The sequence below is a fragment of the Athene cunicularia genome (genome assembly GCF_003259725.1).
Source record: "Athene cunicularia isolate RWA chromosome 9 unlocalized genomic scaffold, athCun1 chr9_part1, whole genome shotgun sequence".
NCBI lineage: Eukaryota > Metazoa > Chordata > Aves > Strigiformes > Strigidae > Athene > Athene cunicularia.
The window spans coordinates 16,441,964-16,465,300 of NW_020799110.1; positions in this window are offsets into that span (position 1 = coordinate 16,441,964).

The window sequence follows — 23,337 nt, forward strand, 5'->3', positions numbered from 1 at the left end:
ATATATATATATATATATATATATATATATATATATATGAAGGGATGTAACTTCAGAGGCATAGCATTAACATTAAAATACTAGGTTTTAAGCTTGTCTTTTACTTGTAGAAGTACTTTTTGTAGTTGTAAAGAGAAAAGGAGGTTAAACCAGGGCTGGGAGGAGCAATAGCCCATGTGAGATTTGTAACCTTTCATCAGTTCATGCCAGGGAGGAAGGAAACTGAGAAATGGTTGTTTTAACTAAGTGCTCAAAGGAAGAGAGAGTGTTCATCAACACCACAAAAGCACTGGGAGTTGTAACACACTTAAGTGCCAAGCTTGCCATTTATGTCTTTGAAGTTCACCTCCAAACTTGCTTTATTTATAATCTTCCAATTTTTAGAGCAGAGGTACTATAGGCACTCCCATACCATCTCAAATTAAAGAAATTATCTACTAGTTCAGGGGTCCTTCACCCCACCAAAGTAATTAGTCAATTAACTCGATGTAATCTCCCATTCTTATCATATGACAATACTTTCCCACTTTGGGATCATTTCCCACACATCAGACATGGTACCAGTGGTGAGCTTCCCACCTGGCTATTTAATTGTTAAAAGTGCTTGAGATCCTCACTGAAAGAACTTAAATATCATTCCCTCCATGAAGAGAAAGATTCCCTCTTCTCAAACACATGCACAAGAACAGCTTCATAATGATAAGATTGTTAATTACTTTCTAAATATATTGAGTTTGCATCAAGGTTTGACAATTTCCCAATTCAAAAAAGCAGTCTGTAGGCATGGATGAGCACACAGAAGGCCAAAAGTGAAACAACAGTTTTGACAGTCCTCAGTATAGTGGTTGCTTTTAGCATTATCATCTATGAGATACCAGTAATGCAGGCAGGAATAGGCAAACGTGTGCGGAACAATCCACACTTGCTCCCACAGCTCTATCCAATAACTTTCATGATTCATTCTGCAAGATTATTTAATGCACTGATCAATCTAGAATAACAATGATTAGAGGTGAGTGACAGAAAAATAACTTGATAAAACAGTGAGTGCTGTTATTAAGCTATTAGAACCTAAAAAAGGTAACAAAGCCGCCTTATTATCTAATAGAGACATAACCAAAAGTGCCTCTTCCACCCACTGTTAGCAAGGAAATCTCCTCCTCCTGAGGCAAAATGTTTGAAGTCAGTATTTTGCCACATGCTAGTATCACAGAGCCGTGTCATACAAGATTAGACAGATTTCCACAAATCAGCACAAACTTTCCCAAAGCAGCAGGGAGAACAGCAAGAGCACAAGCTTCTGCAGCGTGATCCACAGCGAGGTGCCTGATGGACTAAAGGTTTATCCTGCCTGAACACTGCTCCCTACAGCCTGCTGTGCACTGCAATAGTACTGTTCAAAAATACAGAAATGCATTTAAATACGTATCTCTGTAGAATAGTGTTTGCTGCCATTTGCAAGCCTCAGGACAACATTGACTGACTGACATTTCACTTCCCAGTGTCATTTTCCACTTTAGTGCAAAGGTTTTCTTCAATTTAGGAATAATATATTCAGTCCTGCTGTACTGAATGTAATAGAATGACTGTCACAAAAAGCATTATTTTGTTTCATAAAATTGTTAACGTGTTTGCACCTATGAAAGTGAAGTTAAAAGGACCACCACTTTTCCTAGGAAAACAATAATTTTTGTGACTTCCTGACAATTTAAAACCAAAGAATTTATGTTTTTAAAAGTGTATCATCAGTTCACTAATAATGGTGGTTTCCGGTCAAACAACCTGACCACACGTTTGGGGTGACATAAAAATGGTGGTGTCAGAAAAACAGTCATTCACGATGATTTTATCTATCTTCTCTCATCTGTGATAGAGCATGGGGAAGTTTCTCTGCACGTTTACTTCTGCATTTACATTCATCAAAAAACTGGACTTCTTTCAGTTCTCTTGATGTAACAGGTGGGTTCATTGGCATGCTCATTAATTTGTAACTTAAAAGCAGAGACGACAGAAACAGCTAATTGCTGTAGCTGATAGAGGTGGCATTTCCATAAATTGCAGCAGCACACATCCTCGTAGCTTAATCTTTTAAATGTGGTACCTTCTTGTTTGATGCAGCTGAACTATGCAAGGCAGCCCCATAGTATGACTTGAGGTATAGCACAGCAGGCATGTACATGAATCATCACAGCTTTTCCAAGCACTGAGACCTCCATTTTCCTAATTTACATTTCAAAAGTGTCTACAGTTTGAAGTGTAAAGAAATAATTTGCTTTTGCTAGATAAGTGCTTTTCCAAGTAGGAAACTCAATGCCAATTCTGAAAAGTGTTCAGAATATAATTTCTTTCTGTATTAGGACAGGCACAAAAGTCTGTCAGAGCCTCTCCATTAAAAGCTGTCCAGTTATTTCTGCACTCTTTGACCATTTAATCCTTCCATGCAACATGTTCAGCTGCCTTGAATCCTTGTCAGAAACAAGGTGTTCTTTACATATATGTTTGCAGGTTACAATACAATTAATAGGCTGGAATAAAAACACCTCTGAGAGGCATTGTTAGAAGCAGTGCAGAATAAGAGCATTATGTAAATCTCATCTCTTGATATTTCTCCCAGAAAGTTTTTGGGGAGCAATGATTAATATGATCTGCAGCATAGTCTGCCAGCGGGCTTCTGGGCAAAAGGAAGTGTCAATTCCTCCAGCCTACCACTACCTCTTTGTACAATAAGTTTCTTAACTCTCACCATATGTCTGCAAGACACAGTGCTCTAAAAGTTGTAAGGACCCATCACTGGTCCTAAAGGAAGGTGAGGAAAGCAGAGCATGTTCTCACACTCTCTCACACACACACAGTCTCACTCCCCCTCTCTGCCTCGGACACTATATTCCCATACCCAAATGACAAAGAAGGGACAATTGCTACTACAACCTTCCTTAAAATTCCCAGGAAGATGCTCTCTATTTGGGCAGAATTACGTGGAGCTCATCACAGGTCCCAGCAAGATTTGTGATATTTGTTTTGTATTCATTTGGATAACAAATATTGTTAAGCCTCCTAAAAACCAACCTTCAACCATTCCCTCTTTAGTACAATTACTTCATCATCACAGCATGCCAGGTTATCATTACGTGTTTTTCCTCCACGAAAACTCCAGGTAGAGGAAGCAAAGATACCATACACAGTAACACTTCCTAGCAAGTGTCTGGCTTTCGTCATGCTCCCTTGCTTTTATGACAAAGACTGTCATGAGAATAGGTAATTGCAGAACAAGTTTATTTCCGTAATGCTGAGAGGGATCAAAATGAGGGTGGTAAATTATAAATTTCTGCTACTAATTGTTAAAGCTCCTGTTCTTCAAACACTGTAAATGTCAAAACTCAAGTTTCTCATTAACTGTATCCAGGTAATTACAGAACTTTTTGGAGAGGGGGAGACATGAGAACAATTCTTTTAGAAAGCAAAGCAGCAGAAAACCAGAGTGGCTCAGTGATCTCCCTGTAGTTATCTTTGCTGACTAATTTGGGAAAAAGGGAAATTCCCAGTATGAACTGAAATTCTGACCCTCAGGTGTAGTGTAAAGCAATTCAAAGCTGGTTCCCTCTATCTGGGAGCTTATGTCTTCATTCAGATTTATGCATGTGGATTCTTCCTCTCTTCACTATTTACCTGGCACATGTAATACACTGTAATTACTTCACAAATACATATTTACATATAATGAAGCAATTATGTACATAATTTTTTCACTCTAACTGAATTTACCAAATAATTTAAAAATTAATTACCTTGTAATCTGTAGGGTTTAGATCTTCACTGTCCTGAACACCCTAGATACTCTGTGACAATACATTGATTAGAAGGAAAAATTAAAATTAAAAATAGTGAAAAAATCTAGCAATCAAAGTAAATCTCTCGTGAAAGCACGTCCATCTGGCTAGTAAATTTTACATGACATTCCAGTATATAATGTTTAACACACCTAATGAAATCTATTGAGATAACTTATTCCTTTAAGGTGAGTGCAAAGAACTTAACTGAGAGAAGAGACATGTTCTTTTTAATGCCATTATTGCACTCTCTTGGAAGATGCAGTACTGAATTCCAACACAGAGCAGCCTGAGTTCAGCATCTGAACACCTGTTTGGAGGCTAGGAAATCCCCTCCATACAAAGCATCCTCTTGGGTGGCCTGACATGAAAGCCTGAGATAGATTTCAAGAAGAAACTCAAACATTTACTCCCATTTAATTTGGAACTGGCACCAGATACAAGACAAAGTAATAGGGTTTATAAACATTTCTTTAGGAACTGCAAAATAATCTATGTCCCATTCTCATCTTTTCTACCCGAAGAGAGAGTCTCTGTCTAAAGCAATGACCTTTAACACAATTAGTTGATGACTTGATGCATCTGAATGTTTCTGGCTATCATTGTTCCTGGGGAACAACGGCAACTCATCTCAGCCTTCAGTGACATGCATTATTTCATGCCATCTTGCGCCCATACTTAATTTGGTGTACATTACCAAGTGCTGAATCTGTCCTTAGTGATTAACTTATCCACTTCAGTCTTTCATTTTCACTTCCAAATACGTTTAAAGGTTTATTGACTGTTTCCTGTCCATGCATTGCATATGATAAATTTAACCTGTACATTTTCACAGCTGTATTCCAGCAAATCATTATTGCTTTATCCAATCACTTTTGCATCTGATTGTGATGGTACCCAGGTGGCCAAATAAAGGTCAGTCAGGAGATAGTCTTTTTTACAAAGACTGCTTTGTTTCTTCCCAAGAAAACTAAAGAAGTATTACTGGAAAATCTTGTTTGATTTTGAGAACCAGAGTTCGGCTATTCTCAATGTCAGTTAATTGCATCTATGAAAGCGACTTAATATTTCCACCTCAGAGCTTTTGACATGCAGGAAAACATAATCACCATTTATTCAGTTCTGAAAAAGAAGGATTAAGAACATGGCAAAGCATGAAAAGTTTAAGTGTTTGGTGTGTTGCTATGTCTAGAGAGACATATTTTTGTACACTGTCTTCTGCACATCAAAAGTGCACAGTACTATGTTGAAATCCTACCACTTAATAGAAATTGACAGGACACCACAAGGACTAAATATCTCAATGACCACAAATAAATTTTGTTGTTGTGTACATAAAGAGGAAAATACATTTCATGTTACTGCAGAGCTTGAAGCTTAGCGTTTGTTTTTATTCTTGCTGACAGTGAAACAGAATTGGATGGGGTTGGTGGCGTTAGCTTGACCTGGAATAACAAGATGTTGGCCCATCCTGGAGATAGGGTCTTGTGTTTAACAAAGCTGGAAGCTAATGTATAAAGGCAAATACAGCCTTTGCTCTTTTGTTCTACCTTAGCCAGTGGAAAACATTGCAGAAACAATTTATGCATGCACAATATTCTTAAATCACATCCCATAGCAAATTTGGGCTTGAAATGATTGTATATTTCGATTTGAATCTAAAATTTGGAAGCTTTAAATAAGTCTTGGCAATTAACAACTCAGTGTGCTCCAAGGTTACAGCCGGTGGAATAACTTTTAAGTGATTTATCAGCCTTTTAGCGATATACCCATAGTTTGATGACTGTGAACCCCCACTGTATTCATAAGCTGTCTGGTGATCCATTCTCCTAACCGTGGGAACATTGCCTAGAGATTCAAAAGAAAAAAACGGGCTTGGAATGATGTGCATATCAGAAACAGCAAAATGTTTTTGAACTGAGCTAGTAAAACACAAGCCACTTATCTAGCTCCAAAGAGGGTCTCTGAAGTCCCCTTTTCTGAGAAAAAGTTTACCGGTTTAAACTTGGTGTCTGTTCACAAATACTGTATCAATTATATTGACATGAAACTAAGGTCAAGGCAATTAGAGCTGACTGGTTTAAATTCGAAGTACAAACCCAAATGCACTGACTTATTTGTGCTTATCAAAGACAAGATTTCCTTTGGAAACATAGTGAGGAAACTAAACCTTCTTTGACTTCTCTATTGCAGTATTGTCCAAGCAGGTAATGATACAACTACCAAATATTTTCTGCAGAAATGCTCTGCAGAAAACACTAATAGAGTACGTTCAAGTAAATTAAACTGAAAAAATCTCTACAGTGATGAATTGTTGACAACTTCCTAGTTCCTCACAGGGAAACATACATGGATTTATGGGGCAATGGCTCACAACCAGACATTCACAGCTTCAGGGCAAATCTGACACATTGAGTGGCCTGCAGGCAGGTAGCCTAGATTCTTGGGCAGCGCACCCCATGCAGGCTCCTACCTGCCCCAGCAGTGTTTCGGGGCCAGGAGTCACAGCTCCCCCATCCCTCTTGAACTTCATGAGGTCAGCAAGACCACAACAGCTGGGAAGCACATTTAATTCAGACAGTAATTTGGCACTGTCAAAGCAATCCAAATTGGAATAAAATTAAATAATTTAAAAAAAAAAAACACCTTTATATTTGCAGAAATCCCAGAGCTGAGAAAAGCTGAAATAAATCTTTAGTTTAGGAATCTGGGAACACCAGGGTGAGGTGACCAAGCAGCAGCCAGGCCACAGACAGAGCAGCATGACACCTTTCCTCCCCAGAGAACATTCAGGCAACAGGCAAGTCATCTCAGCAACTAGTCATGGAAAAGCAGACACTAGACTGTTTAAGCCATCCTAGAGTACATGCCAGTTAGTTTACCCGCCTTGCCCACACAGATCATGCTAATGTGCTTCTCTAAAAGTAAATGAGAGCAACATACTCCTCCCTCACCTTTTCCAAATTAAATCCAGTGTGAGGGAGGAAAGGAAATCCATCTTACTTCTAGTTCAGCACTTCCTGACTCTTCCTACCACATGATACTACAATAAATTCATCCACAGATCACAGCATGGTCCCTGATCTAAGCCTACATTACTGCCTCTAAGAGAAGCAATAGCTGTAGTGAATAATGTCAATCCAGTCAGAAGCTGCAGCTAAAATAAATGGATTGTTAACAAATGCTAGTATTTATCTTTGTTTCACATTGCTTATGTCAATAAAGGTAAGTATTTTAGACTCTGAGGAAGGGAATTTAGACTGTTTGGTTGGAAATTTTGTTAAAAAGTTTTCCTCACCTTAGATCATGTTGGAATTATAAACCCAAGCTTGCTGCAGTTACTTAGGACAACTATAATTCAAAGGATCCTGGGAGGAAGGGGGGAGGGTAAGAGGATGTTTAGTTGTTCCTCAATTAAACTGTTCCACAGTGTTAGTGTAACAAATCAAAACTGTTCTCACAGAAGGAGGAAACTTTTAGTCTAAATAATGACAATTTGAGCTTCAAGAATCAAGATCCTAGGAAACTACAGTCTCAAATCTCACTCAGGTACCTCTGATCTTTTCAAAGGCCCTAAGGATATTTACTCTATGCTGCTCAAGGATTCCTCAGATAGTTTGGCAGAGACAGCAAAGCAACCTGGTTTTGCTCTCCAAAGCTGTATAATAAAGTGCTAATAAGAATTCCCCAAGTGTGATATGAAGATGTCAGTGTTTCTCTGAGAAACCTTTTATCTTTGTAGGCCACAATATTTTTTTCATGTATAGACAAGTAGAATGGGATTTTCAAAAGAATTCACTTTAGCCTGACTCAGAGAGGAAAGTAAAATTTCTAGTGATTTCAGAGGGAAGAGGCCAACAGTTACTTCTGAAAAGGCTTCCTGTAGCCTATATAGTGTATTCAGGGACAGAGGAATGCATTAAATACAGCAAAATCTCAAGCAGGAGACTTCTTGAGCTACTTAGCATTACCCACTGCAGAGGGGTAGGAACTTGCAGGTAAAGTGAAAAGCTGTCAGGTGTCACAGTTATACTTAATATCCCTGTTAAGGAGACATCTTTACAGAAAACTTACAGAAGTATAAGAAAATAGGACTTTGTTTTACGGTTCAGACATATTTCACACACAAAAAAAAACAAGGTCATAGAATGAAAGTACCTTCATATTCAGAACAGAGCATATCTGGGAGGTACATGGCATTTACTTTTAATCTAGTCAAGCCAGAATGCATTGCAGTTTTGACAAATTTGAAATAAAAGTGTTCATTAATAAAAACTGAATAATTGTTTTATGAGACAATCCCACAACATTTTCCATTTCCACAATATAATGTTTATGCTAAGCACTAAAGACAGTGAAAAAGATAGAAAGTGCTTCATTTCTCTTTTAAAACTTTGTCAGCTGTTAATTATCTTTCAGAGACAGAATTACTTCAAATATCAGGCAGAACTCTGTGTTAGATTACTGCTTCAAAATGTTGCTTATAGATAAAATTCTACCTCCTAACATTATAAGTTAGACTAACATAGATGTAGTATAGCTAGGAAACTGAGTAAAAAATAAAGTGGTCATTTTCTATTTCTAATTAATCATTAAAGAAACTCCTAAAGTATTTCAGCTATAGGCTGCTTCATGAATACCCCTAAAGATATCAATGATCCTCACAACATAGCTTGGTGCTAAAGATTAAAAGAATGGCCAAGTCTGGGAGTATGTTTCTGTGGCAGGATGTATGAGTGAACATTTCAAACTTTCTTTAGTGAAATATGAAATAGGAAAAATAGAACCTTCCTACTTCTAAATTATTGCTGGGAGAATAGTTCATAACAAATCATTCATTCAATTAATTTCACTTTCCCTGTTCACAAATTGCCTGCAAAACACTTATAATTTTCTCAAAGGTAGTACTTCAATTAATTCACTGTATAATTTCAGTGAATAACTTTTCAGCTGTAGATTGTGACAAGTGTTCAATATTCAGAACTTGAAAAGTGTTGATTAGCTCTGACTGATCTGGAGATGATTGATTCTTTGCCAGGGATGCCTGAACAGGAGTCAGTCTTGCCCACAGCCCACTGCATTTATTCCGGCTGTGCTAACCTGGCACTTGCAAATTACTCAGAGACTGGGATATTTACTTGCCAGTAGTTCAAGTCCAGCTTTACAATGAGCACAAACCCCCTTTTATTTACACTAGACTGCAGGAACCCAAATTTGCTTTGATGTTGCAGGTAGATAAATACACATGGCTAAATGCCCAGTTTTTTTCTGGATGGAAGTAAGTTTGAAAGAGTAAAAGCTAAATCTAGCAAGGCTTGTTGAAATCAGAGTAGCTGATTTCAGCAACTGACATCTCTCACTGTCAATAGCCAACAGATCATGCAGATTCTGGATATGAACAAGGTTTCTGGTTTGCTTCTACTGACAGCTACCAGAAAGCAGACCATTAAAAACAATAAAGCCAAACAACAGTGTGTAGAAACCTCACGATCATTCCTCATCAGAAAAATAAACATGAAGGAAATATTTAAAAGGAAAAGCCTACAGCTATTTGACAGTTAGGGCTGAGCTGCACAACTGCTATTTAACTGCTTGTGAGTATAGGTCTCGGTAACTAATACCAGTCATGAGTTTTAAGAGATTAAGCATTTGTTATACTGTACCATCAGCTGACCTGTTTTCCCATTATTCTAAGCAGCAATCATCTCATGTTGAGTTATCTTTGTGAGTTGAAAAGTAGAGAATTCCACAAAACCAGCTGCAGGGAGATAAGCAAACCAACCCGCCAACCTGCTGTCTGAAGAGGCTGCCCACAGCACCACCTGCTCCACCGATCCAATTACACACAGCGGTGTTGTCACTGAGCTCTGAGCACCTCGGCCTCAATTTACCACCTACACTGCTGAGTTACCTGCTCTGAGAGTTTGTATTAATGATCTGTTAGGTGTCTTTTCTTTGTCATATTACATGCTAGGTACAGCTTTTAACAGCTGACCTTCTGTTTCTCAGTCATCTTTGTTCTTTCAGGACTAATTTTTAGTTTCCCTATCCTCACTTTATGCTGTTATATGTTGCTTTCCCTGACAATTCATTTTCCTGCATATCTCTCATCTGACAGCCTCAATACTAACCATCTTCAGCTCTTACCAGTCCTCCCCTTACTTCTGAGACAAGCTAATTGTAATATATGACCTTTATATACACTCTCTTCTACTTATTTCACATTTTCACATAAAAGATTTTGTAGATCTTCAGGTCAGAGGGCAACATAAGATCATTTATCTATATCTTACTCATTTCCCTTATGGTGTCACCTTTAGATTTTCCCATATATTTGCCCACAGATTTTTTCTAAACAAACTACAATACTGAGAGGATCAAAGATGAGAAGCCACTGAGGCAAATACTTGAGTTAAACCGGCAAAAATTCCTGCCTTGCCCTGAGCCTGGTGAGCAGTTTGACGCTGACAGTGTGAGCATGACACGTCCGCTAGGCCTGAAGCAGTCTCTCACTTAGCACATCAGTACAGCTTGTTAAACATCTGGGTGGCCACTCACAGACACTTCAGAAGAAAGGCAGCTGCTGTGCCAGCGTGGCTGGGAGGGGAATTCCTCAGTTGGGCATTTAGATAGGCTTGACTTACGCTCTCTGTGTTTGGAGCCCACTGAAGGTGACGCAGGCAGTCTCACAGACAATGGCTCCCCAATTAACCATCTCTGCACACAGCTGTCCTTCTTCCATTTTCCACATGCAGATAAAATGTCCTTGGAGATATTCTCCTTTGGGCTGATAAGCAATAAAATGTCACAGTGATGCAAGAAATACTTTCGTATATGACACTACAAAGACATCATGTTGATATGAGTCAATGCTGGCAAATACAAATGATCTGAAGCACGAGGCATCTGTACATTGTTTTCAAGACACTGTCAGACTTAAAGAATTATCAGTCAAAATAAGATGCTTGAGCAAAACAGCTCTTACAAGACTTTGTCTCCTCTAGACTCAATGTGGCTCACTTGGAATGACATCCTACTCCACTGAAATTAGTGAGATTACTTTCCAAGTTAAGCTACCATCAGCAATGGCATGTCATCACATAACATTCTGGCCCAAACAATCTGCTATGCAAATCCTCCAGGACATGGATTATCTTTGGAGTTGCACAGGAGCAAGCACAATCATGGCAAATATTCAAATTACTTTGGAAACCTAATTTTAAGACCTTTAAAAACCCCCGCTCTAAGCAATTTTCAAAGAGTTTCTGCTTAATGTTGTCTGAATATTAGATGCCCTACAAAGTCTGACTGGATATGACACTTATTTACATTCAGCTTAGCCTGAGAGAAAAAACCCAAACTGCTTTTTTTTTTTTTTTTTTTTTTTTTCATTAAATCCTCTGACTAATCTACAAAGAATGGGGAAAGTTTTTATGTATACAGCTCCCATTAAAAGCTGTGGAGTTTGAGTAATTAACACAACTTTTTAAAGTCTTAGGCTAGGAAGTCGAAGCTGAAATTGGCAACATATTTTAGCTCTTTTCTATATGTCTGGTTCAGTCAGTAGGAAATTGGTCTATCTCTGAGATTATTTTTCAGAATCTTTTAGACTGTAGCTTACCCTGAAAACTGGTGACTTTCTTTAACTATATATGTCACTTTGGAGACTTAATAAGGATGAAAAAATTAGGGATAAGGCTCAATGGAGTGTTAGAAAGGATCTCTGACTTAAAGTTTAGGGCATGTCACAGCGAGATATCTAGTACCATCATGGTTAAACTGATATCACTGTTGAGAAGAAGATTCTATATTATCACTCAGGCTACATTAAAGAAAGTATTTCATCACATCCTTGGTCTATTCACAAAAAAGACCTTGTCAAAGAGGCAGTTATATATAACATCTTAATTTCTTTCCTCGAGTCTAAATGACGAATGTGATTAAGAACTTAAAACTACAGCACAAGAGTTTATTTATTTTGTAATAAAGGCAATATAAAATACATTGGCTTTGCCACAAAATATTTTATTAAAAGCTGTTTTATAATTAGGTTTACAAGCAAACTAAAAAAACCTAATTGTAATTGCTTTAATGCAATCAGTCCATCTTACATTTCAATGATGTAAAGTCTTGTCAAGCCATAATAAGATCAAAATAGATTTTTCTCTTCATTCCCTTTGCAGTAGTGATTTTAAATCCAGAATGTAGTATTCTACTTCTGATGAAATTTCCTTCTCCTTTTCTACCTATTTCTGTAAGAGCTCGGGGCACCCATCTCTCATTGTACCAAAGCCTGAACCTACTGTTCAGTTTTAAGGGTCTGAAAAAAATAAACAAAAAACTGTAAAGCTCACATTACACTTAGATATTCAAATGTATTAGGTGGTATTAGAATTTATAAAAAATTAAGGTTGCTGCCTATTTAATATAATCATCCTTAGATTGCATTGTTACCATATACAAGCAGTTCTGCCACATACGGTTCTTCTTTGAGTAGAGTGGCTTTCAGAGGCAATATGTAACCATGATTTCTCTTCCAGTCAATGAAATCTGAGCTGACAATACCGTTCTTTCCCAGTTCTACACCCTACTCCCTTCTTTTACCCTTGCATAAGCAATTTGCAATAAAAACATTATCTTGTCTTGAGTTACCAAAAAGACCCTAAATGCCAAACAACATAGACTCAAAAGGCATCAGATTAGCCCAGTAACTAGAAAGTGAAAGAAAACCTGTGCATTTAACCAAGCTGATACAAAACAGAAACCGTGGAAAACCCCAGATCTAGAGAAGTGGCACACTGAAGCCAGACAGCATTGGATAAATATTTAGTTCCAGTTCCATAAGGAACACTCTGCGAGAATCAGCTGTGATAAAATAACCCACAGTGCAGAGACTAAATTCTGCTCAGAAACACAGAGGTTCTCCAGTATTTTCATACTGTAAATTACATTCTAGCAGCAACTGTGACAGAGCTTCCCTGAGATAAAGGATTTTTTCCATCTCCAGTGTGAACTGCTTCATTGTCCCCGAGTATTCAGTTTAGGGTAGAATAATCTCATTTGTTGGGATACTTGGGGTACCTCAGTGGACTGTAATACTTTTTTGCCTCCTGCTATTTCTGGCAGGAGCTGACTATTTTTCCCATAATCCTGCCTATTCCAAAACCAAGGACCAAACAGCAAATGAAGGAGGCAGCAGCAACCTGCTCCAAATGTAAAGGCTACTGCAAAATTTGAACTCCATATTCCTGAAATACTTGCTAACTCCCAGGCAGCCAGATGCAACTAAAAAAGATTTTTCAGAACAGAAACCTGCGACTGCATGGATAATTTAGACCAGGCTTAAATTGTATTTTGTTTGTGGCCAGTGAGACAGGTGAATGTGCAACATATAGAATACGTGCAACCTTGCTAATAATAGCTAGTTCTGTACATAAATCATAAATAATTATAGAATTCCTTAAAATTGAATGCCACTAGATGCTGTGGTGAAATATCAGTCAGCCTCAATGCTACTGATTAAAGATATATTAAATTACTTTAATAATTAGAGATCTGCTTAGCATCGGAGACTTGTTTTAAGAAATAAATTAGATATAGAAAACAATATGAATTGCTGTGAAACATTTTTAACAACGTTTTTGCATACAAGGAACAAATTTATGTTGTGATGCATTTTTCTAACTACTACCTTTAAGAAACAATGTTTCTTAACAAGTTGGAAATTCAAGATGTGACTCACCTTAGAAGATGCTTGAGCTGCCCTCTTTCCAGTATTTCCCTGATTTATTGCATGTGGTCACATCAAAACATTGAATTACGAAACTCTAAAAACCATTTATTTCACAATTTATATGTACTTCCATTTCTAATCCAAAAAATAAATTTATTCCATGAAATGGAAATATCTTATTGATATTCCAAAAAAGTACCCTAAAGAGATCCTGTGGATTGCAAAATTATTTTGTGGCATGCTTCTTCAGGATAGTAATCCTGTAAGGCTTATTTTGAAAAGACTCGGACATGTCTCAGACCTTAGCATACCTTAAAACTGAGAAAAAGAAATTCTTTCATTGCAGCTGTATTATGGTTTATTTTCTATTTATAGTTTCTCTTGATGCTTTGGAATCTACAGTACCACAAAAAAAAAAAAAAAAAAAAAAGGGGGGGGGAGGGATTATTATAGATTTAGAGGAGGCTAGTTGCTTCCTGACAGGCCTATATTTTTAGGGATAAAGTTTTGGCAATATCTCTAAGTAAACATGTATTTATTTATTTGCTTGAGCCTGAAACATCTGTTTCTCTGCAAATGGAAACTAAAGTTTGGTCGAAATAGATGTTGCTTTATTCCTTACAGGGAGAAAATTGGCTTTCCTCCTTTATTTTTGTTGTTGAGAGCTGGATTTAAAACCAGAAAAATGGTTTTTATACACCACAGCAGCAGCTAAAGTCCATCTCTGCTTTCAGCGGCCACAGTAATTAGAGGTATTCAGATTAGTCCCTTCTTTAATGCAGAGTTAATAGGCCATACCCTGCCATCAGTCACACCCATGCAACACATCTTTAATCATCGATTTCTAAAGGATTTTCAACAAAATAACCGGAAATACAATTTATCCATTGTGGTACCTAGCTTCATAACTTATTCTATGTCAGTTAGCCAAATGCACTAATTAAGATGCAAAATTTTTTGTATCATTCTGTGTAAAACAGCTATAGAAAGGTGGATCACACATGGGTTTTTCTCTCTTCAGCAATGGCATAAAAATTGAACTACCTTGGAAGTAGTGAAATAGTACACTTTTATAAAGACTTTCTGTTCTCATTGTATAGAATTGTAGATAAACAACTGTCACAGAACAATTTTTCTGTTTTCCTGTGGGCATATAATACCCTGTCATTTAAAATAACCCTCTGAAATGGCAAGAAATATGTATTGAAACTATTTTTGCAATAAGAAAAATTAATTATTTGCTCAGACTCTTAGCAAATAGAAGAATGGGATCTGCAGAGACACATCATGCATCCATCTCTCATGTGAGCATGTGTGTCCTGCAATGCAGGTGCAGTAAGGTCAGTGCATCAGGTCTGAATCTGATTTAACACATACGAGCACTTAAGTGCTCAGTATGGGAGTAAAAGTCAGGTGTGCTGCCCGAAAATCTGTAAGATCATTTGTCTAGGTTTCCACATACACTTATTGCTTCAACCAGACTGTCAGAAGCCTATAAATCTTGTTGCATGGAACAAGCAGTGGGACGTGAAGACACCTTGGTTTCATCAGTAAACCAAACTGCTAGGATTTCTTTGTTTAAACAGCTTCTATAATGTCACTCCTTCTCTTCAAGGAAGAGGTAGGACAAAAAATCATAATAAAGTGTTTCTTTTGAGTTCAAGATGAACATATCGTCTAGAAGGGAGAAATTAAGTGTCTACGTACATCTGGGATATGAGATTTTAAATCCAGCTGAAGAAGACAGGTACCAGTTGATGCTTCTGTGATCATACTTAACTGCACCACTCAATGAATGTTTCCTTTAACGATGATTAATTCCACATAAAAAATGTAACTACTGTCAAAGACAACTGGAAAAACTGTCTCAAGTAACTTCAGTTAGCTGCACTGTTACAAGTTTGAATGTCTGAAAAAAAATTGTGAATGACACACAGGTTCCATAAAGCTCTTTCACTGACTTTCCTTATTTTTTTTTTCCTAGGATGTGCTTCAGGCCAGTGTTTCATTTAATAAGTTATCAACCATGAAAACAAAATTTGCGAGTAAGATAAATTGTATGCAGATAATGATATCTTCATATCTTAATATAGATATTTTAGAAAAACGAATTTAACACAGACAAAAATCAAGTTGCATGTGTTTTTTCATCAGTAAAATTTGACCATTGTTCACTTAGTTACAGGGATGGACAGAATTTGGACCTTGAGTCATTGGCTGATGTTTCTCAAAAGTCATTGGATAGATCACCTAAATCTGAAAATTTTTTTAATTAATTTAGGTTAATGGCCTAAATTGTCTCTAAATAATGGACCAAGATCTGGATTAATCTAAGTCCTCATAGCATAATGACTTCTGCATCTTACTTTACCATAATTATTTTTAAAAGAAAAATCTGTGTTTATCACTTCTTCAACTTTGAAAGGAAAAAAACACTGGGGATTACATCCCAAAATGACAGAAGAAATCTGTCTTGCTCATGTCTAGTGCTTTTTTTCTGTAATCCTTGCTCCTGTGAATCTCCAACTGTTTTCCAACATTTAAATCTTGATATAAATTCAACTTTCATGAAGCTAGACTGTTCTAGGCTAGCAGTGAATGTGGACCAGTGGGAGCTTTTTCTTTATAAGGATTTTGCAGTGAGTTGCTTAATTAATTTCTAATGAGTTGCACTGTGGATTTGCTGAGTGCTAGTGTGTTAATTTTTTTCTGTAATTGTGAATGTTCTTGGTTCATAACACAACAGTCATGTCCCTTTGATGTATAATAGATATATAAAGTCATAAAAGCAAGCCTGGAGTTTTCTGGTTTAACTGTATTTAGGTATGCAACCAGATTGGTTCTCCTAATATTCATTATGACACTTGCACCAGATATGTAATCTGAAGCCTATAAAGCAAAACATAAAATTCTCTTACAGACTTTTCAAACTACATTTGAAACTTCATCAAAGTGTTGCCTTAAGGAACTAATCATTTTCAGAGTTATGATCGAGTAAGTTATAATGACTATGTTCACAGTGCAGGTCATATCAGAATTAAAACCCATTCTGCTCTCAAGAAATTGCCAAAAAAAAGGTAAATCCTCAACCAAAAACCCTAAATCTTTGTCTCATTTCAAAGCACAACTCACAAATAATTCTTTGGCAATTTCTTACCTAACCATTCTTATCTAACACTTTGCTCTGACAGGACAGTGAATCTCATGAGTTTTTGTACTATGAATTCATTTATCTTCTGAACCTTTAAACAGCCTGTTGACTGTAATTTGAGGCTACACTCTATAGGGGACAGCACAGTCTTGTCTTTTCCTTCCAAATATTTGCATACTCTCGTGCACAATAAAAGAAACAATTTTTTCCAATCAAATATATTTACTCACCAGAAATCAGGTTGCAACCCCTATACCATTGTTCATGGTGAACAGAAAGTTCATCAAGCAGTGATACTAATGACATTTAGACTATCCAGAATTTTACTCAGTGTACTTGAGTAACAGAATTTGGCCAGTTGCGATTATTTGCAAGGCTAGCAGTCAAAAAATTCTGAATCTGCCTGGGGGTGCTATATTAAAATAAATAAAAAACGCCAACCTTGCCAAACTAGTATTCTAAGACTCAGGAATGGCTTTGTGACCTCTAGCATTTCCGTAGTTTTGGCACTTACTACTACTATAAAACTGTGAGAAGAGGAAAGTGGTTCCAGCCTTTGGCTAGTAAATTACACTATCACAAAAGGCTAAAAATAACACCAGTCATTCCTGTTTGTTATTTTATCCCTGATATGCCAGAAAGTATGATTATTTTCATATTTCACTCATATAACAGATGAGATGTGAAATGAGTGTCATGGATGATAAGCACAAGAATGGATGCTATAGCCTTATGCTGTGTAACCAAAAACTTCTCTGCTCACTGCCACACAAAATTAACAATAAAATTTACTGTGGAATTTGGGTATAAAAACAAGTACAACTTCAGAGTGAGAAGGGTCATTACAGAGGAAATGAGTTGGTGACAGCAGCAATCCTGGCCAGCTGCAGCTGAGGGAAGTTACCTGCTGACTTTGAGGGGAAATGCAGGCTGTGCTTAAAAATACTGCTTTAAATACTCTTCTTCCTACCCATTTCTAGAGATGATGAGGCTAGCGACACTAAACAAATGAAACAATACTTGGGTTTCGGTTTAGGGGAACAAAAAGAGGAAACAAAAATGCACAGAGCTCAGTTTTGTGCAATGCACCTTCACACAGGCCACTTCACAGTCACTGCAGTGTGGCATGAGTGGTCTCTGACAAAGACCGACTTTTCATCCAGAGGTGAGGTATGGGCCCTCACTAAAATGCCATCTACTGCTCTATACTCTTAACTTTCTGAAATAAGAAGTCTCTCAGAAATGCATTAGTTATGCTGTACTCCTGCCTGACTACAATACAGATTGACTAGCACACTTGGAAGAAAGAAAGAAAGAAAACCAGAACAATTGCAACAACAGGGTAGTGCTTTGTTAACTGTGACTTCCCCTCCCAAACCTCCCTGATATAAGGAGCATCTGCTATGAGCAAAACCTAACCTGTTACTAAGCAAATTCCAGTATTGATGCATGCATGATTAATACATTCCCTTGATCATGGTATTATCCCCTAAAATGGAGCAGAAATAATAACTCAAAATACTCAGGTATGCTTTACAACAGGTGGATATTGTTTCAGCTTTCGTTAAAAGCAATGCAACACTGCATTATAGGTTCATATGGGCTTGACTCTTCCTTAACTACCTACTGAAGAAGTAACACTCCTCAGATCATCATCAGAATCAGCGGCTGCTACATGCCTACTTATGTACTGGGTTCTGCAAGCAACTTATGTTTGGTGTTGAATTTGCAGAAGACAAAGCAAGCTTACTACCACTTCTGTATTTTTTTGATAACTGCACTGTCATGTACTAGTATGCTGCTGCAGGAAGAAGGGCAGAGTAGCCTGACTGTTGTGTATGATTTTCTTCTAAGGAGTGCTCTGCGGTGACCATTCTGAGATTCAAAACCAAATTATTTCCCTTTTCATTGAAAAAATGCTGTGGACCAGCTCTTTCATAGCTTCATGCTACTAAAATTTCTCATTATATAGAAGGACTCCCTACAGGTTCTTTAACCTTATTAGATTTAGATTTCATATGCTAAAATGGAACCAGTAAGAGTATGGACATAGCTTACTCTTAAACACAGAAACAAACCTTATAGCCTTTGCCTTTTCTCTGCAAATCAGACATCACAGTGATGTATGACTGATGATAGGTACGTGCAATGATTTAGGAACTAAAGAACCTAGATAGGACAGAGACACTTTCTACAGGACACAAAAAGAATGGAAACCAGGTATCAGAAAGAAGGGAAAATAAAAAGTAAGATATTCTGCTCAATCGGTGAGTATTTAGCAGCTCTTCAAACCTCCAGCAGTTTCTAAACTCTGCCTGCAATTTAAGAGCCTGTACCTTTCATGGAAACAGCTCTGCAGGGTGAAGAAAGATCTCATATTTTTACCCTTACCATATGCAGAATTCTCATAATTCATAAATGGGAAATAAATCAACAGACTGAGTGCAGCACAGGGGGCAGATATTATATATGTGTGTATATTATATATATATATGGATGGACAGTACATATATATATAAATGTATATGTATAGAAGTTTTGAAGATCTTTCTACTTGATTATAAAGCAGCAAAGTGTTGAAGCAGGTGCTTTTAAAAAAGTTTTCATTGAAGTACATTGCAACCAGAGAACAGTTTCCATTAAACAGGGTAGAGAGAGATACTGGGTTGAAGTAATGAATGGATATCATTGTTGGTTTGTGAGATGGAGATCAAGAGGCTGGTGTCAGATTTTTTGTCTGTTTAGTATAATAGTTTTCTACATTATATAAATGCAAAGGAAGAGTGCCTTTTTATACTTGTCGGATTAGCTTCAGGTTTTCTGTGATCATAAAAAGTTGCTTTCTTAGATGTGCTGCCTGGATTTTCTGGCTTGTAACATCTTAGAAGTTAAGTTTTAAAGTACAAAAATTTTTCTAAAAAATGTGCTTTCTAGGCAGCTTAACAAAGGGGATCAGTTTCCTCTTCAACATATACAGAGTAATCATGAAACCCTCCAAACTTTCCCACGGAAATTCTGGGAGATATCTTCCTTTTCAATATGTTCTTTCTACTAACTTTTTGAACAAACACAATTTACTTGAAACCAGGAATCTATTTCTAGTATGCTGAACTTGCTGAACCTGAATTTTACAACAATACATAATTATGATAGGTGGATAGATTATGTTAGTAGAGCCAGATATATTTCAATACAGCCATTTTTCAGTATTCTAAATGAAAGAGCTTTTTGAAGTCATGGAAAACTGGTGTCTGATAGGATCTCTTCTCACTAGCATCAGTCTTTAGTTAAGCTTGTTAACCTTGTTCATGGTGAACATTTTATTTCCTTTTTGTCTTTCATTTTTTTTTGTGGTTAGTCAGCACCCATGAAAGGACTCAGAATATGAGTCCTGGAAAGACCTCTCTCCTTCTAGTAAGAAAAGTGCAGAGATTGGCCATGCTGTATAATGTGTCTTCACACGGACCCCGAGGATCCCTGGTATGAGCAGAAAGGCAAGCTAGGTTTTACAGACTTCTGAAACTGAACCTCTCCTCTGAGGGAAGTCAGTGAATGTAAGAAAAAGAAGTCACGGTCTGTCCCTCACCATACCCACTTCTGTACTCAGCAGATGATGAGCACCAAGAAAAAATGACTGTGGGATTTCCAAAAGGATGTTACCACTCTACAAACACACATCTAAGTACTTCAATGCAACTTGAAATCTTTTGACAATTTTTGACACTTCCTTTTTGGGATTTCAATACTTTTGCATCTAGAGGTATCACTAATATACACAAACAACAAATGACATAGGTGGTACTTTGAAATGGATGTTTTCTCCTTCTCCCAAGCAGCAGAACCAACTACTTGTGCCAACAATGTGAAGCAGTTTGGAAAGAAGTAATTGCTCAAACAAGCAAGAATCCTCTCGGTACTAGTGGATTCCTGTGAATCTTAGAGATGACTAAAATATGTATTGTTGTCTTTACTTATGTGAGAGCTCTGTAAGGCTGAGAGTTAAAAACTGGGTGATCTAAATTAGTTTTTTCAGTACACGCTAAGTCATTTATAAGAAGCTGAGACATTCACACTTCCATTGACGTCAGTAGGACTGGAGTATGTAACCCTTTAAAAAAAAATCAGGACACTGTGCTCTGGTGTCTGCATAAGTGTTTGTCACAACATTTGGGCCCTATTAAGCCCACACAGACTACTTAGAGATAAGAGGCTCTGTATCCTATTAAGCAGTCCTTTGAGCCATGCAATTTTACATTACTTCTCTGTCATCTGTTCAAGCCCCTGAAACCCAGCTGAATAGCAGAATCCAAATATATACAGTAGCCATTATTGGCCAATATAATACAACAATCTGTCTTTGTTTAACTGCGAATTGATTCTAGGACTGAATGAATTGTTTCACTACAACATAATAAACCACTGTAAATCCACATATGTTTCAATAGAACAGGGCACTCACTGACAGGCATGGCCAGTTCTGAAAGCCTCATCCCACCTTTGTTTATCAGATCTCAGTTTATTATCTTTCCAGACATTCCTGCTTTCCCATGTTTTCCCAGGGAGGAGTGGAATGGGCAATGGGTTGCTAGACAGATGATAAGGTGTGAAATAGTTTGTTTAAAGAAACTCTATTCAGTTCTGCAGTAACGTTCTGTCATCACCTGACTGCTGCTGGCACGTTGCGTGTGAAACAGATGAAATTTTCAAAGCTCTCGTTTGTCTAAAATAAATAGGAGAGTGTATCCAAAACATATTTCATATGTACCCTGAACATATTTAGATAAAATACCTTGATCCAAACTATTTTCAGAGGGAAAAAACAGCTGGCAAGCACTACATTCCTTCATTTGCTGGCAGCCACGACTTACTCCACAGCACTAGTAAAAGAAAGGCTCAAACAACAATTTTACACAACCATATGGTCTTCATACTATCACAGAAGAAAGTCTGCCATAATTTCTGAGTGTATTAACTGGTTTGGTTAATATTAAATTGAAAGTAGTATCGTATGTTTGCCTTCATATGGGACTGGGAGCAGTACTGATATGTCTGCAATCAAGTGCATAATATTTTTAAATCAGTTCTCAGTATTTAGGGAAAGGACACATTGTAAAAAAAAAAACAAAAAAACAAACAAACAAAAAAACCAAAAAACACAAAAACCCAAAATCCTCAACAAAAACCATACAAAAAACAACAGAAAACTTGCAGATCAAAATTATTGATCAGGTACAGTGCCATCTATAATGCCATAGCATGTATCCATTGTCAGATACACATGGGTCCTGGAAGTGCTTATAAACCCGTGTGGTCGAAGAGACTCTGCAGCATCTGCAGTTCAAATCTTATAGGGAAGACATGATTATCTGGTCATTTAAACTGCTGCTTAGTTTTCTATTTCCTAAAATTTGCCAAGTCAGTAACTTACACAAGTTAAACTTCTATTTAAATTTTTTTTTCCATTTTGAAAGCAAAGCAACTAATGCTAGCAGCTTGAATTTATCTCAGCAGGTGTTAACTGTAAAACCAAGTGGCAGTGCTTAAATACCTTCACTTTAACTGTTTCACTATTGATCATTTTGGCAGACACACTAAACCAGTGATTATCAAAACCTTACACTATTATTTTATGTAAGTAGAGATATAAAGAGCTAATTCCACTCAGTTTTACTGTATCAAGATATGATCAGCCTTTGAAATAAATGTTATATCTGTACCTCCCCAACAGAGGAAATAAGGGAAGTGTATCTTTTCCCAGGTACATCACTTGCCTTTGCCACCTGCATGTCAAACATGGAAACTGATTACTCCACACTTTGTACACTGAAAGACTCCCCTAACAAGCTGTCCAACTCTGCAGCTTGTCTCCCTTCCTTTTCTGCCACAATAGTTAGCATTTCATATTTTCCATTTAAAAATCTGCAGGACCCAAACAACCTGGGTATTTCACCAATTCTGCAAGCAAGTATACCATGCTATCTAACTTGAGAAATAGGAAACAAAGCCATCTTAACTATAATGGGCACTGACAGTCTTGGGAAGACAATTTATGGGAGCAGCACAGCACAATCCTGGGACATATGCAGAATCCAACTGTTACATGAAGTTGGGATCCTGTCCTTCCTTCCTAGGGTATTTGAGAAAGGTATTATGCTTCCTTCTCTGATGCCACAGTCATGCATCCTCTGTGTTCACACATGAAGAAACACTGCCCTATCTTATGCAAGACTGGAGAAGGAAAACTTGATTTTTAGCACATAGGAAAAGGAACAACTGTTAAATTAAACCGTCTGCGGTGACCTAATTCAAGAAAGCTTTGTCAGGTGATAATCTTTCTCACCCTTTATATGGCATTCCTTGAAGCACACAAGTGTTCAAAATAGTTTAAAAACATTCAGAAATGTGAGAGAAGTATCTGTCCTCCTGTGTGACTGACAAAGATTAGCATTCCCAATATAGTCACTGGTTGCAAAAGTGCTCTTAAACTCCTGTTTCACTGGGTTTACGTCTGAGTGCCACTAATCAAATTAACTGTGATGGCTGCAGTAAGCTGTTTATAGAGATGAAAGACCTACCAAAAGAAGTTTCTGTTACAGCTTATGAGGTTGAATACCGTTAAGCACATG